Source organism: Aulostomus chinensis, chromosome 1 (assembly GCF_037954235.1).
Source record: "Aulostomus chinensis isolate RoL2024-O1b breed Wild chromosome 1, RoL_Achi_v1.0, whole genome shotgun sequence".
NCBI lineage: Eukaryota > Metazoa > Chordata > Actinopteri > Syngnathiformes > Aulostomidae > Aulostomus > Aulostomus chinensis.
The window spans coordinates 20674529-20691229 of record NC_141320.1 but is presented as its reverse complement, the minus strand read 5'-3'; the positions used below and the strand labels follow the sequence as shown (position 1 = coordinate 20691229).

General features: G+C 41.1%; 1 non-coding gene across 1 annotated transcript; it reads left to right on the top strand.

The window, feature by feature from the left end:
• Positions 1-2858: 2858 nt before the first annotated feature.
• trnaa-ugc (transfer RNA alanine (anticodon UGC)) lies at positions 2859-2930 on the top strand. The gene has a single exon. It is a non-coding gene; the product is annotated as a tRNA-Ala (tRNA).
• Positions 2931-16701: the final 13771 nt, after the last annotated feature.

The following is a 16701-nucleotide window of genomic DNA, read 5'->3' as shown; positions in this document are numbered from 1 at the left end:
GCCAGAGGTGAGAGTGGATGAACGTCTTGTCCCTTTCTGAGGAAAATGCCCCTTCCAGCAGTCCATGCCCAGTAACCAGGAAGGACGGCAGAGCAGAGTTTGTGTTCTGGCTTGTTCTGCTTTTCATTTAGTGTTTATATTAAAGTTCTGTTGCTGAAAAAAAGACTTTTATGCCAAACCCAAAGGTTCATTTTATCATTTTTTTAATTGAAATCAAGGGTTTACTGACTAAAAAAAGGTCCAGAGGCCCACAACAAAATATTCAAATCAATATTTCCATGGATAAGGAAGCCTACCAAGGAAACCAAGAGATGGAAACAACTTGGATGATAGAAAATTGTTTTTAGTGAATTTTACAGCTGATTGAAGATGTGGGTCAAAACTGACCGTTACCATAGAGATGGGAACAGAAAACTCAAATGGAAGCTCAAAAGGGGACTTAGCTCCAATGGTAGAGTGCTAGCTTAGCATGTGAGAGGTAGAGGGATCCATGCCCTCCTTCTCAGAATACTTCAGCTTGGTCTGTTGATCAGAGGAGCTGCTGGGTGATGAATGCTGATGTTTGTCCACTGCTGTGATAAAGTGTCCCCTGTTACTGAGATGAGGATGAACACCTGCTCAGGTCAAAGCTGCAATCAAACCAGGGACTCTGAACCTCCCACACAGTGAAGGAGTTTGTCCTGCAGGTTGATGGACGCTTATTAAGTTCTATCTTTGATCAAATATAAGAAATGTAAAATAATTCAACATTGATTGCATTTCCCTCCTTTCTTTGGTGCCCTCAGACTTTCTGAGAACTGTAGGAGGAACTGCTCTCTGTTTTGTGTTTGTTCTGCTCAGTGTAGGAAGGAACGAAGGACCGGAGCTCTAAGATTTTCAGTTCCTACATCAGTGAACAGACTTTCTGTGCTGCAAGGAACCAAAGCTACTAAGGAGGATTACAGTTTGTCCTTGCAGGAGTCAGTGACTTAATAGAGTCAAACAAAGGGTTGAACCTGAATGAGACAGTCACCCTTCAACATGGGGCCATGGCAGAGTGAACCAAGAACACTACAATGGGGGTGAGAGTGGAGCCATGATGGATTCACAGTTCATCACCTCCACCATCATGTGGACCACCTGATCACCTCTCCCTCAACCTCTAAATAACTCATTCCCTGACCGGGAATCAAACCCCGGCCGCGGCGGTGAGAGCGCCGAATCCTAGCCACTAGACCATCAGGGACCACACTGAGCTCTCCAACAACAGAGACTATAGACAATGACTCAAGAACACAGGACTCTGTGGTCTCAGCTTGAGATGCAGAGGGTCCACCAAGACCACCAGACACCTCAGCCTCCTAAAGACAGTCCACCCCCAGGATCCTGCCCCCCTCTGCTCCAACTCAGCCCTCCATTCATAACTGACTTTGTCTCAGTCTCTTCACAATGCCAGTCACTGAAACACTGACAATGTAATGGGGGCTTCCTGTCTTTACTGCATTTTCTTCAAAGGATCCCGTGTGTCTTCTTTCTCTCTGTCTGTACTGGAGTGTGGTACCAGGCCCAGCTTGAACGGGTGACTGTGTCTGAGTGGGTCGAGGCTGGGCTGCAGGTATTGGGAGGTTAGAACCCATCTGTGAGGCTCCAGGTGGAGCGATCACCTGTGAGGGTCCAGGGACAGCAGGAAGCTGCACAGATGGTAAAGACATGGAGGGGAGACAGGTGGTGCTAGAGCAGTAACAGGAAGTGTCTGGCATTTTGGTTCATCCTGTGAGATGACGTGAGGTTGTGGTTTTGCCTCCAGCCTCACCTCCTCATCAGTGTTCAAAAGGTTCAAAGGTGAAAAAATGGGATTCAACCAAACAGCTGGAATGAAGAGTTGGTAACACTTGCAGAGCTGCAGGGAGCTGGACAGGTCTCACCGTGGGGGGATTTGTCCCACAGATCCTGCTGAAGTGGCTCCTCCTCCTGAGACCTGCAATGCTGGCTGGACCTTTGGAAAAAGAACACAACAAATCTTCATAAACATTTACTTCAGCAGGAACACACAAGAAGGTGGGACTGGTTCCTTTTTCATGTTCACTATTTTGTCGTCTTGGTTCATGTTTTGGTTGTCAAAGTTAATTCTGAATATTTGTGGAAAGTTCGCCTGCCTTTACTTGTACCAATACTTCCTTTAGTAACAAATTAAAAAGCTCAAGCTAAACTTCAGTCAGGACAACCATTCTTTCTCATTCTTCGACCTCTGTTTTATGTCCATGACCATCCTGTCTGTCACCTTTGGTGATGGAGACATCAGTTGATGACATCAGCAACGGTCCTCAACCTAACTGCCTCTGCCAGAAGCGAGCTGTCATCTGTCTCAGGGGACACAGTCAAGTGGACCGGGGCGGATGAGGGCCTGCTGCTTCCTTGAAATATTTCTCAATATTTCAGTTGCAACTGTATAGTGATGGTGGGTCAGTTTAGAGCTGTCAATCAATGTTAATAATTGATCTTAGCATCTGGAGATTATTTTAGGAACACAAATACTTTTACTTCATTCTGAGGATGAGCAGACATTCAATATAATGATTATTTATTAGTCAAAGACTCCTGCTGGTCAGAGAGGATCTGGGCTGGATTGGAAAGCTTCAGAGAGGGAAACCTTCACTCTGGATTGGACTGAGAACGGAGCAGCCTCAGCTTCCTGGAGCCTGACTTGCCTCTGTGGTCTAAGGTTGTGTGGGCTGACATCACAGTGAAACTACCTAGATCACAGAGCCTTTGAGATCACAGGCTGACTTCCTTTTTTCCCTAAAATGAAGAATAATAATTTAAAAAATGTTGTGTCTGTGTTTGTGTTGCTGCATCAGTTAAACAGTGACTCTGACAGAGGGGATGTAGCTCAGTGGTAGAGCGCATGCTTTGCATGTATGAGGCCCCGGGTTCAATCCCCGGCATCTCCAGCTGGTCCTTTGGAGCCTTCATCTTATCAGCTAAATTGATCCATAAATGTGACAACAGTTGATAACAAACTACCAGAAGAGAAACCAGTCTGTTGCATATCAAAGTATTTGTAGCTGCGTCAGTGTGACTGTGAGCCTTCATTTGTTTCCTCCAAAAAGTTTAAAATGAACTCAATGCTGAATCCCTCGTCGTCATCACTGAGCTGCAGAATTGGTCCATGCAGGAGGCTGAGCAGGTCTTCCTCTCTGGTCCAGTGTCTCAGCACAGGTCAGAGTAGAGAATTAAAACATGAACACAAAACTTTATCAGCTGTTTACTGATATCAGTGACTACCTTCAAGTAAGAGTGTTCGTGAATGGACCCTTTTTAAAGTTTATGTTATAATGTTTGAAAAATGATGCTCACAAAATCAATATAAAAGTGTTTGTGCTAAAATGATTCCAGTAGATTTTATTGCCATTTTAAGAGTTCAAGCGTAATTTGATGACATTGTTTGATGTCATGACTCTCAGTTACTTTAGCAGGACCATCGTGACATGAAATCTTCCTCATCATCCCATATCGACCCTCAACCCCTCACACAGAACCAGGAGCCCTCAACTGAAGGAACCTTTAAAACTGAGAAGTTGGACAGAAAGAGGTATTTTGGTGGAACGAACCTTTAAAACTATAAATTAGAAAGTATTTTGTTGGAATGAACCTTAAAAACTATAAATTAGAAAGTATTTTGGTGGAACGAACCTTTAAAACTATAAATTAGTAAGTATTTTGGTGGAATGAACCTTTAAAACTATAAATTAGAAAGTATTTGGTGGAGTGAACCTTTAAAACTATAAATTAGAAAGTATTTTGGTGGAATGAACCTTTAAAACTATAAATTAGAAAGTATTTTGGTGGAACGAACCTTTAAAACTATAAATTAGAAAGTATTTTGTTGGAACGAACCTTTAAAACTATAAATTGTAAGAGTTGCTAATGAACTCAAAATGATGCTAACAGTAATGTAGTGATAGTTGCTAATCAACTCAGTGATGCTTACCGTAATGTAGTAAGTGTTTCGAATAACCTCTAAGTGATGCTGACAGTCATGTAGTAAGAGTTGCTACGAACCTCAAAATAATGCGACAGTAATGTAGTAAAAGTTGCTACGAACCTCAAAATTTTGCGACAGTGATGTCGGAAGAATTGCTAATGAACTTAAAATGATGCTAACAGTAGTGTAGTGATAGTTGCGAATCAACTCAGTGATACTTACAGTAATGTAGTAAGTGTTTCGAACAACCTCAAAAGTGATGGTGACAGTCATGTCGGAAGAGTTGCTACGAACCTCAAAATAATGCGACAGTGATGTAGTAAAAGTTGCTACGAACCTCAAAATTATGCGACAGTGATGTCAGAAGAATTGCTAAAGATCTCAAAATGATGCGAAAGTGATTTCGTAAGAATTGCTCATGAACTCAAAATGATGCTAACAGTAATGGAGTTAACGTTTCGAATAACCTCAAAGTGATGCTGACAGTCTTGTAGTAAGAGTTGCTACGAACCTCAAAATAATGCGACAGTGATGTCGGAAGAATTGCTAATGATCTCAAAATGATGCGACAGTGATGTAGTAAGAATTGCTCATGAATTCAAAATGATGCTAACAGTAATGGAGTGAACGTTTCGAATAACCTCAAAGTGATGCTGACAGTAATATAGTAAGAGTTGCTACGAACCTCAAAATAATGCGACAGTGATGTCGGAAGAATTGCTAATGATCTCAAAATGATGCGACAGTGATGTCGGAAGAATTGCTAATGAACTCAAAATGATGCTAACAGTAACGTAGTGATAGTTGCTAATCAAGTCAGTGATGCTTACAGTAATGTAGTAAGTGTTTCGAATTACCTCAAAGTGATGCTGACAGTAATTTAGTAAGAGTTGCTACGAACCTCAATATAATGCGAAAGTAATGCAGTAAAAGTCGCTACGAACCTCAAAATATTGCGACAGTGATTTAGTCCGAATTGCTAATGAACTCAAAATGATAGTAACAGTAATGGAGTGAACGTTTCGAATAACCTCAAAGTGATGCTGACAGTCATGTACTAAGAGTTGCTACGAACCTCAAAATAATGCGACAGTGATGTCAGAAGAATTGCTATTGAACTCAAAATGATGCTAACAGTAATTTAGTGATAGTTGCTAATAAACTCAGTGATGCTTAGAGGAATGTAGTAAGTGTTTCGAACAACCTCAAAGTGATGCTGACAGTCATTTAGTAAGAGTTGCTAATGAACTCAATTTAATGCTACAGTGATGTCGTGAGAATTGCTCAACAACTCAAAATTATGCTAACAGTAATGTAGTGATAGTTGCTAATAAACTCAAAGTGATGCTGACAGTAATGTAGTAAGAGTTGCTACGAACCTTTAAATAATGCAACAATAATGTAGTAAGAGTTGCTACGAACCTCAAAATATTGCGACAGTGATGTCGTAAGAATTGCTAATGATCTCAAAATGATGCGACAGTGATGTAGTAAGAATTGCTAATGAACTCAAAATGATGCTAACAGTAATGGAGTGAAACTTTCAAATAACCTCAAAGTGATGCTGACAGTAATGTAGTAAGAGTTGCTACGAACCTTTAAATAATGCAACAGTATTGTAGTAAGAGTTGCTACGAACCTCAAAATAATGCGACAGTGATGTCGGAAGAATTGCTAATGATCTCGAAATAATGCGACAGTGATGTAGTAAGAATTGCTAATGAACTCAAAATGATGCTAACAGTAATGGAGTGAACGTTTCGAATAACCTCAAAGTGATGCTGACAGTCATGTAGTAAGAGTTGCTACGAACCTCAAAAAAATGCGACAGTGAGTCGGAAGAATTGCTAATGAACTCAAAATGATGCTAACAGTAATATAGTGATCGTTGCTAATCAACTCATTGATGCTGACAGTGATGTAGTAAGTGTTTCGAACAACCTCAAAGTGATGGTGACAGTCATGTAGTAAGAGTTGCTACGAACCTCAAAATAATGCGACAGTGATGTCAGAAGAATTGCTAAAGATCTAAAAATGATGCGACAGTGATGTCAGAAGAATTGGCAATGATCTCAAAATGATGCTAACAGTAATGGAGTGAAAGTTTGGAATAACCTCAAAGTGATGCTGACAGTCATGTAGTAAGAGTTGCTACGAACCTCAAAATAATGCGACAGTGATGTCAGAAGAATTGCTAAAGATCTCAAAATGATGCGACAGTGATTTAGTAAGAATTGCTCATGAACTCAAAATGATGCTAACAGTAATGTAGTGAAAGTTGCTAATAAACTCAAAGTGATGCTGACAGTAATGTAGTAAGAGTTGCTACGAACCTCAAAATAATGCAAAAATAATGTAGTAAGAGTTGCTACGAACCTCAAAATAATGTGACAGTGATGTCAGAAGAATTGCTAATGATCCCAAAATGATGCGACAGTGATGTAGTAAGAATTGCTAATGAACTAAAAATGATGCTAACAGTAATGGAGTGAAAGTTTCGAATAACCTCAAAGTGATGCTGACAGTCATGTAGTAAGAGTTGCGACGAACATCAAAATAATGCCACAGTAATGTAGTAAAAGTTGCTACGAACCTCAAAATATTGCGACAGTGATGTCGGAAGAATTGCTAATGAACTCAAAATGATGCTGACAGTCATGTACTAAGAGTTGCTACGAACCTCAAAATAATGCGACAGTCATGTAGTAAAAGTTGCTACGAACCTCAAAATATTGCGACAGTGATGTCGGAAGAATTGCTAATGAACTTAAAATGATGCTAACAGTAATGTAGTGACAGTTGCTAATCAACTCAGTGATGTTTACAGTAATGTAGTAAGTGTTTCGAATAACCTCAAAGTGATGCTGACAGTCATGTAGTAACAGTTGCTACGAACCTCAAAATATTGCGACAGTGACGTCGGAAGAATTGCTAATGAACTCAAAATGATGCTAACAGTAATGTAGTGATAGTTGCTAATTAACTCAGTGATGCTTACAGTAATGTAGTAAGTGTTTCAAACAACCTCAAAGTGATGCTGACAGTCATGTAGTAAGAGTTTCGAACAACCTCAAAGTGATGCTGACAGTCATGTAGTAAGAGTTGCGACGAACCTCAAAATATTGTGACAGTGATGTCGGAAGAATTGCTAATAAACTCAAAATGATGCTAACAGTAATGTCGTGATAGTTGCTAATAAACTCAAAGTGATGCTGACAGAACTGTAGTAAGAGTTGCTACGAACCTTTAAATAATGCAAAAATAATGTAGTAAGAGTTGCTACGAACCTCAAAATAATGTGACAGTGATGTCAGAAGAATTGCTAATGATCTCAAAATGATGCGACAGTGATGTAGTAAGTGTTTCGAACAACCTCAAAGTGATGCTGAAAGTCATGTAGTAAGAGTTGCTACAAACCTCAAAATAATGCGAAAGGGATGTAGTAAGAATTGCTAATGAACTCAAAATGATGCTAACAGTAATGGAGTGAAAGTTTTGAATAACCTTAAAGTAATGCTGACGGTCATGTAGTAAGAGTTGCTATGAACCTCAAAATAATGCGACAGTGATGTAGTAAAAGTTGATACGAACCTCAAAATATTGCGACAGTGATGTCGTTTGAATTTCTAATGAACTCAAAATGATGCTAACAGTAATGTAGTGAGAGTTGCGAATCAACTCAGTGATGCTTACAGTAATGTAGTAAGTGTTTCGAACAACCTCAAAGTGATGCTGAAAGTCATGTAGTAAGAGTTTCTACGAACCTCAAAATAATGCGACAGTGATGTCGAAAGAATTGCTAATGATCTCAAAATGATGCGACAGTGATGTAGGAAGAATTGCTAATGAACTCAAAATGATGCGAGCAGTATTGGAGTGAAAGTTTCAAATTACCTCAAAGTGATGCTGACAGTCATGTTGTAAGAGTTGCTACGAACCTCAAAATAATGCTACAGTAATGTAGTAAAAGTGGCTACGAACCTCAAAATATTGCGACAGTGATGTCGGAAGAATTGCTAATTAACTCAAAATGATGCTAACAAATGTAGTGATAGTTGCTATTCAACTCAATGATGCTTACAATACTGTAGTAAGTGTTTCGAACAACCTCAAAGTGATGCTGACAGTCATGTAGTACGAGTTGCTACTAACCTCTTTTAATGCTGCAATGATGTCTATGAATTGCTAATAAACTCAAAATGATGCTAACAGTAATGTAGTGATAGTTGCTAATAAACTCAAAGTGATGCTGACAGTAATGTAGTAAGAGTTGCTACGAACCTCAAAATAATGCGGCAGTGATGTAAGAAGAATTGCTAAAGATCTCAAAATGATGCGACAGTGATTCAGTAAGAATTGCTAATGAACTCAAAATGATGCTAACAGTAATGGAGTGAAAGTTTCGAATAACCTCAAAGTGATGCTGACGGTCATGTAGTCAGAGTTGCTACGAACCTCAAAATAATGCGACAGTGATGTAGTAAAAGTTGCTACGAACCTCAAAATATTGCGACAGTGATGTCGGAAGATTTCTAATGAACTCAAAATGATGCTAACAGTAGTGTAGTGATAGTTGCTAATCGACTCAGTGATGCTTACAGTAATGTAGTAAGTGTTTCGAACGACCTCAAAGTGATGCTGACAGTCATGTAGTAGGAGTTTCTTCGAACCTCAAAATAATGCGACAGTGATGTCGGAAGAATCGCTAATGAACTCAAAATGATGCTAACAGTAATGTAGTGATAGTTGCTAATTAACTCAGTTATGCTTACAGTAATGTAGGAAGTGTTTCGAAAAAAACAAAAAGTGATGCTGTCAGTCATGTAGTAACAGTTGCTACGAACCTTTAAATAATACAACAGTAATGTAGTAAAAGTTCTTACGAACCTCAAAATAGTGTGACAGTGATGTCAGAAGAATTGCTAATGATCTCAAAATGATGCGACAGTGATTTAGTAAGAATTGCTAATTAACTCAAAATGATGCTAACTGTAATGGAGTGAAAGTTAGCATCATTTTGAGTTCATTACAATTCCCTGGTTCAGATTTGACTCGTCTGAATCCAAACACAGCAGCTAATGAACTCAAAAGGATGCTAACAGTAATGTAGTGATAGTTGCTAATTAACTCAGTGATGCTTACAGTAATGTAGGAAGTGTTTCCAAAAAACCAAAAAGTGGTGCTGACAGTCATGTAGTAAGAGTTGCTACGAACCTTTAAATAATGCAACAGTAATGTAGTAAAAGTTCTTACGAACCTCAAAATAATGTGACAGTGATGTCAGAAAAATTGCTAATGATCTCAAAATGATGCGACAGTGATTTAGTAAGAATTGCTAATTAACTAAAAATGATGCTAAGAGTAATGGAGTGAACGTTAGCATCATTTTGAGTTCATTACAATTCCCTGGTTCAGATTTGACTCGTCTGAATCCAAACACAGCAGCGTTCTTCCACCAGGCCAGATGAGTTGATCATGATAACAAGATATCTTCATGCTACTACAACACACAAACTCATCACAAGAAAAGACTTCATGGTGGAACAACAAATCTCTTCCCAATGGGAAAAACACTGAGTTGAACAATCAACTTTTCCATGATGACATGGAGACCTTGGCAGCAGCAGCAGGCTTCCATTGGGGGCTGATATGCCAGCTCCACTTAGCCTTCTTTGGAATGGTTTCACCTGGAGTGATGCTGTTATTGAGACCTTTTATCTGGAACAACACCACCTGCATGGAGACTGAGGACTTCAACAGATGCAGATGTTGACCCAGAATAAATCTAAATATTCCAGATGTGTTAAATCAATCCAGCAGCAGTGGCGGGAGCGTCGTAAACTCACTCACTCAGCAGCCGTCAGCCTCCGTACCTGCACGGAGTCCAGCCTGATGTGGTCTCTGTTGTCTGCTCCCAGAGGTGGTCTGTCACTCTGAACCAGGGGGCTCATCTCTCTGGTGGGAGGTTAGTGGAGGAGCTGCAGCGGGGGAGGCCAGGATGGGCTCCTGTAGGAGGAGCTCTGGCCCTCCTTCAGCACCAGCCAGTGGGAGGGAGTTTGGAAACCTGAGGAGACACAGGAGGAGCTACAGGGGGAGGGAAGGTGGATCAGAACCGTTCTAACAAGAGCGCTGAGGGGACACAGGAGGAGCTACAGGGGGAGGGAAGGTGGATCAGAACCGTTCTAACAAGAGCGCTGAGGGGACACAGGAGGAGCTACAGGGGGAGGGAAGGTGGATCAGAACCGTTCTAACGAGCGCTGAAGGGACACAGGAGGAGCTTCAGGGGGAGGGAAGGTGGATCAGAACCGTTCTAACAAGAGCGCTGAGGGGACACAGGAGGAGCTACAGGGGGAGGGAAGGTGGATCAGAACCGTTCTAACAAGAGCGCCGAGGGGACACAGGAGGAGCTACAGGGGGAGGGAAGGTGGATCAGAACCGTTCTAACAAGAGCGCTGAGGGGACACAGGAGGAGCTACAGGGGGAGGGAAGGTGGATCAGAACCGTTCTAACAAGAGCGCTGTCCCACTAATGTTCCTCACCAGAATCCTCCTGTCAGGGGGGAACTGTCCATGGGTGCTGATGCAGCGGACTGAAGGTTCAACGTAGTCCATGCTGAACTGGTCTTTAGGCACCAGGTGGACTTTGTGCTAAAAACAGCAGAAAAAAAAGACAAAAAGGGGAGAATTTCAACAAAAGTATGCAAATGAGCTGAAGATCAAAATACAAAAAGTAAATCAAGGTTTTTTCAAATGATTGCCAGCTATTTAGCTAAGAGAAGGACAAATGTCAATCAAGATGTCAGAATGGAACGATCCCACTGGCTTCTGGTCAAGGGAACCATGGAGATGCTAACTTCCTGTTGGACTATCAGGGTGTCTCATCCCTGACATGCTAACTTCCTGTTGGACGATCAGGGTGTCTCATCCCTGACATGCTAACTTCCTGTTGGACGATAAGCGCGTCTCATCCCTGACATGCTAACTTACTGTTGGACGATAAGCGTGTCTCATCCCTTACATGCTAACTTCCTGTTGGACGATAAGCGTGTCTCATCCCTGACATGCTAACTTCCTTTTGGACTATCAGGGTGTCTCATCCCTGACATGCTAACTTCCTTTTCGACTTTCAATCACTTTCATCAATCATCTTTCAATTCATTCGTAGTATTCGTACCTCCGCCGTAGCCTGAAACGCGCCTCCAAAAAATCCTGCTTAAGCATCGCGTCGACGCGTGGTGACGTCAACGTCGAGGACTGTGATTGGTCCGCTCAGAACGTTATTTCCGGTTCAGTCGCAGCACAACACCTCCATTTTCAAAGTTTCTGTGGTGAAGGCTCCAAGAAAAAATGGACCAAGCTGAAGAAAGGATTATCGAGGAGGTGCTCAAGTACGACCACCTCTACAACTCCTCTTCGCGGCACTACAAAGACTGACAAATGGCCAACAATTGTTGTCTGTGACCGGAAGAAAACCAAGGAATCTGACAAGAGCCCCGTAAACAATACAAAGACAAAGCCACACCCCCTAGCGGTTCGGCGGTGTATTGCAGAGCAACGCGTTCCCTCGACGCAGAATAAACCAGGCTTTCCAGTCGCACCTGTTTTACGCCCCCGTGCCAGATAAGGACCCCCATCGGGCTGTGCCACTCTGGAGGGAGCGCGTCTCACAGTCAGTCAGCGGAACCATGCGGATCCGGGCCTGAGCTGTGGGAAGGAGCGCCAATTGTATCGGGTTGTTGTTTTCTGGACTGCAGCAGAACAGGAGCAGCCGGGACTGGAATGTAGACGTAGGTTATCTTGAAGTTGACTCAGTTATGGTGAACGATATTGTGGTTCAACACTTTAATGAGCTTTAAGGCAAACATATTTCATGAGGAAACAACGCCGGAATTGGACGGATTTCAGCGGCACACAACAACGTATCCGATACACCTCATTGGAAACCTGGTGGTCTAAGACTAAGAAACACCAGTCACCATGAAGAAAGGAACTTTTAGCTGAGTACTCATGTTCTTTTCTGCAGGTTGAATGTGGCATTTGTTGGACAGAAGCGTCTCATCTCAACAAAAGCACCTCTTCAGTGCTGAGGCATGATGGGGCCAGGCATGAGAATGAAGTCCCAGATCCACCAGGATGAACTCAGGTATACAGCCACTCTCCAACTGACTCACAGTTGCTTCATTGAGAATTAATTCCTATTCATTTCTTCTCTCCTTCATCTTTAACCATCCAGCTTCCAGGAAGCAGATGCTGGATGAGGCTCTGCTGAATTTGATCCTGAAGGACTGCCAGCCCCTCAGCATTGTTGAGAGGGAAGGGTTCAGGGAACTGGTTCAGGTCCTTGAGCCTCATATGTTTGCCAACCAGAAAGGTTTGTGTGGAAATGATCTAAAGCAGTCGTTGATATCTCCAGTTTATTTCATCTCTAATTTCAATGTATTGATTTACTCTGGGCGTCATTTTCAGACCATCAAACAAACGGTGGCCAAAAAGTACCAGGAGGAACGGGAAGGAGTGAAAAAGGAAGTCCAGCTGCCATGTGGACATCTGTGGACATGGAGGCTCCCTTGGCTCTGACCTGTCACTGCATTCATGAGAATGAATGTGTTGGGAGTGCAAGACTTTCCACAAAGTCACCCTGCATCATTTTGAGGTTCCTAGCAACTCTCACCACATCACTGTCGCATCATTTCTTAGGTTAGTTGCAACTCTCATTACATCACTGTAGCATCATTTTGAGGATCGTAGCAACTCTCACTACATCACTGTCGCATCATTTTGAGGATAGTCGCAACTCTCACGACATTACTGTAGCATCGTTTTGAGATTCGTAGCAACTCTCATTCCATCACTGTAGTATCATTTTGAGGATCGTAGCAACTCCCATGACATTACTGTAGCATCATTTTGAGGATAGTAGCAACTCTCATTACATCACTGTCGCATCATTTTCAGGTAATTAACAACTCTCACCACATCACTGGAGCATCATTTCTTTGGTTAGTAGCAATTCTTAAGACATCACTATAGCATCGTTTTTGAGGTTTTTAGCCACTCTCACTACATCACTTTCAACATCATTTTGAGGTTAGTAGCAACTCTCACTACATCACTGTAATTTCATTATGAGCTTCATCGTAATTATCACATCACTGTCGCATCATTTTTAGGATAGTAGCAACTCTCACGTCATTACTGTAGCATCATTTTGAGATTCGTAGCAACTCTCACTACATCACTGTAGCATCATTTCTTCGGTTAGTAGCAACTCTCATTACATCACTATCAGCATCATTTTGAGATTTGTGTCAACTCTCACTACATCATTGCCACCTCATTTTGAGGATCGTAGCAACTCTCACCACATCACTGTCGCATCATTTTGAGGATCGTAGCAACTCTCACTACATCACTGTCGCATCATTTTGAGGATAGTCGCAACTCTCGCGACATTACTGCAGCATCATTTTGAGATTCGTAGGAACTCTCATTACATCACTGTAGCATCATTTTGAGGTTCGTAGCAACTCTCACCACATCACTGTAGCATCATTTCTTAGGTAAGTAGCAACTCTCATTACATCACTGTAGCATCATTTTGAGGTTCGTAGCAACTCTCACCACATCACTGTCGCATCATTTCTCAGGTAAGTAGCAACTCTCATTACATCACTGTAGCATAATTTTGAAATTACAATCAACTCTCAGCACATGTCTGTAGCATGATTTCTTAGGTTGGTAGCAAATCTCATTACATCACTCTAGCATCATTTGGTCATTTGTAGCAACTCTCATTACATCACTGTAACATCATTTCTTAGGTTTGTAGCCACTCTCATTACATCACTTAAGCATCATTTGGACATTTGTAGCAACTCTCATTACATCACTGTTGCATCATTTTGAGGATAGTCGCAACTCTCACGACATTACTGGAGCATCATTTTGAGATTCTTAGCAACTGTCATTACATCACTGTACCATCATTTTGAGGTTCGTAGCAACTCTCACCACATCACTGTAGAATCATTTCTTAGGTAAGTATCAACTCTCATTACACCGCTTTAGCATTATTTTGAAATTAGTATCAACTCTCACCACATCACTGTAGCATCACTTCTTAGGTTTGTTGCAACTCTCATTACATCACTGTCGCATCATTTCTTAGGTTAGTAGCAACTCTCACCACATCACTGTAGCATCATTTTGAGGTTTGTAGCAACTCTCACTACATCACTGTAGCATCATTTCTTAGGTTCGTAGCAACTCTCACTACATTACTGGAAGCATCAGTTTGAGCATCGTACCAACTCTGCCTACATCACTGTAGCATCATTTCTTCGGTTAGAAGAAACTCTCATGACATCACTTTAGCATGATTTTGAAATTACTATCAACTCTCACCACAACACTGTCAGTATAATTTCTTAGGTTAGTAGCAACTGTCATAACATCACTGTAGCATCATTTTGAGGATCGTAGCAACTCTCACTACATCACTGTCGCATCATTTTGAGGATAGTCGCAACTCTCACCACATCACTGTAGCATCGTTTTGAGATTCGTAGCAACTCTCATTACATCACTGTAGTATCATTTTGAGGATCGTAGCAACTCCCATGACATTACTGTAGCATCATTTTGAGATTCGTAGCAACTCTCACTACATCACTGTCACCTCATTTTGAGGATAGTAGCAACTCTCACCACATCACTGTAGCATCATTTTGAGGATCGTAGCAACTCTCATTACATCACTGTCAGCATCATTTTGAGGTTCGTAGCAACTCTCACCACATCACTGTAGCGTGATTTTTAAATTACTATCAACTCTCACTACATCACTGCCACCTCATTTTGAGGATCGTAGCAGCTCTCATTACATCACTGTCGCATCATTTTCAGGTAATTAACAACTCTCACCACATCACTGGAGCATCATTTCTTTGGTTAGTAGCAATTCTTAAGACATCACTATAGCATCGTTTTTGAGGTTTTTAGCCACTCTCACTACATCACTTTCAACATCATTTTGAGGTTAGTAGCAACTCTCACTACATCACTGTAATTTCATTATGAGCTTCATCGTAATTATCACATCACTGTCGCATCATTTTTAGGATAGTAGCAACTCTCACGTCATTACTGTAGCATCATTTTGAGATTCGTAGCAACTCTCACTACATCACTGTCGCATCATTTCTTCAGTTAGTAGCAACTCTCATTACATCACTGTTGAATCATTTTGAGGTTCGTCGCAACTCTCACCACATCACTGTAGCATCATTTCTTAGGTATGTAGCAACTTTCATTACATCACTTTAGCATGATTTTGAAATTACTATCAACTCTCACCACATGAATGTAGCATCATTTTGAGGATCGTAGCAACTCTCACTACATCAGTCGCATCATTTTGACATTTGAAGCAACTCTCAATTCATCACTGTAGCATCATTTCTTAGGTCAGTAGCAACTCCCATGACATGACTGTAGCATCATTTCTTAGGTAAGTAGCAACTCTCATTACATCACTTTAGCATGATTTTGAAATTACTATCAACTCTCACCACATCACTGTAGCATCATTTCTTAGGTTTGTAGCAAATCTCATTACATCACTCTAGCATCATTTTGAGATTAGTAGCAACTCTCATTACATCACTGTAGCATCATTTCTTAGGGAAGTAGCAACTCTCATTACACCGCTTTAGCGTTATTTTGAAATTACTATCAACTCTCACCACATCACTGTAGCATCACTTCTTAGATTTGTAGCAACTCTCATTACATCACTTTAGCATCATTTTGAGATTAGTATCAACTCTCACTACATCACTATCAGCATCATTTTGAGATTTGTGTCAACTCTCACTACATCATTGCCACCTCATTTTGAGGATCGTAGCACCTCTCACCACATCACTGTCGCATCATTTTGAGGATCGCAGCAACTCTCACTACATCACTGTCGCATCATTTTGAGGATAGTCGCAACTCTCGCGACATTACTGTAGCATCATTTTGAGATTCGTAGGAACTCTCATTACATCACTGTAGCATCATTTTGAGGTTCGTAGCAACTCTCACCACATCACTGTCGCATCATTTCTCAGGTAAGTAGCAACTCTCATTACATCACTTTAGCATGATTTTGAAATTACTATCAACTCTCAGCACATGTCTGTAGCATAATTTCTTAGGTTGGTCGCAAATCTCATTACATCACTCTAGCATCATTTGGTCATTTGTAGCAACTCTCATTACATCACTGTAACATCATTTCTTAGGTTTGTAGCCACTCTCATTACATCACTTAAGCATCATTTGGACATTTGTAGCAACTCTCATTACATCACTGTTGCATCATTTTGAGGATAGTCGCAACTCTCACGACATTACTGGAGCATCATTTTGAGATTCCTAGCAACTGTCATTACATCACTGTACCATCATTTTGAGGTTCGTAGCAACTCTCACCACATCACTGTAGCATCATTTCTTAGGTATGTAGCAACTTTCATTACATCACTTTAGCATGATTTTGAAATTACTATCAACTCTCACCACATGAATGTAGCATCATTTTGAGGATCGTAGCAACTCTCACTACATCAGTCGCATCATTTTGACATTTGAAGCAACTCTCAATTCATCACTGTAGCATCATTTCTTAGGTCAGTAGCAACTCCCATGACATGACTGTAGCATCATTTCTTAGGTAAGTAGCAACTCTCA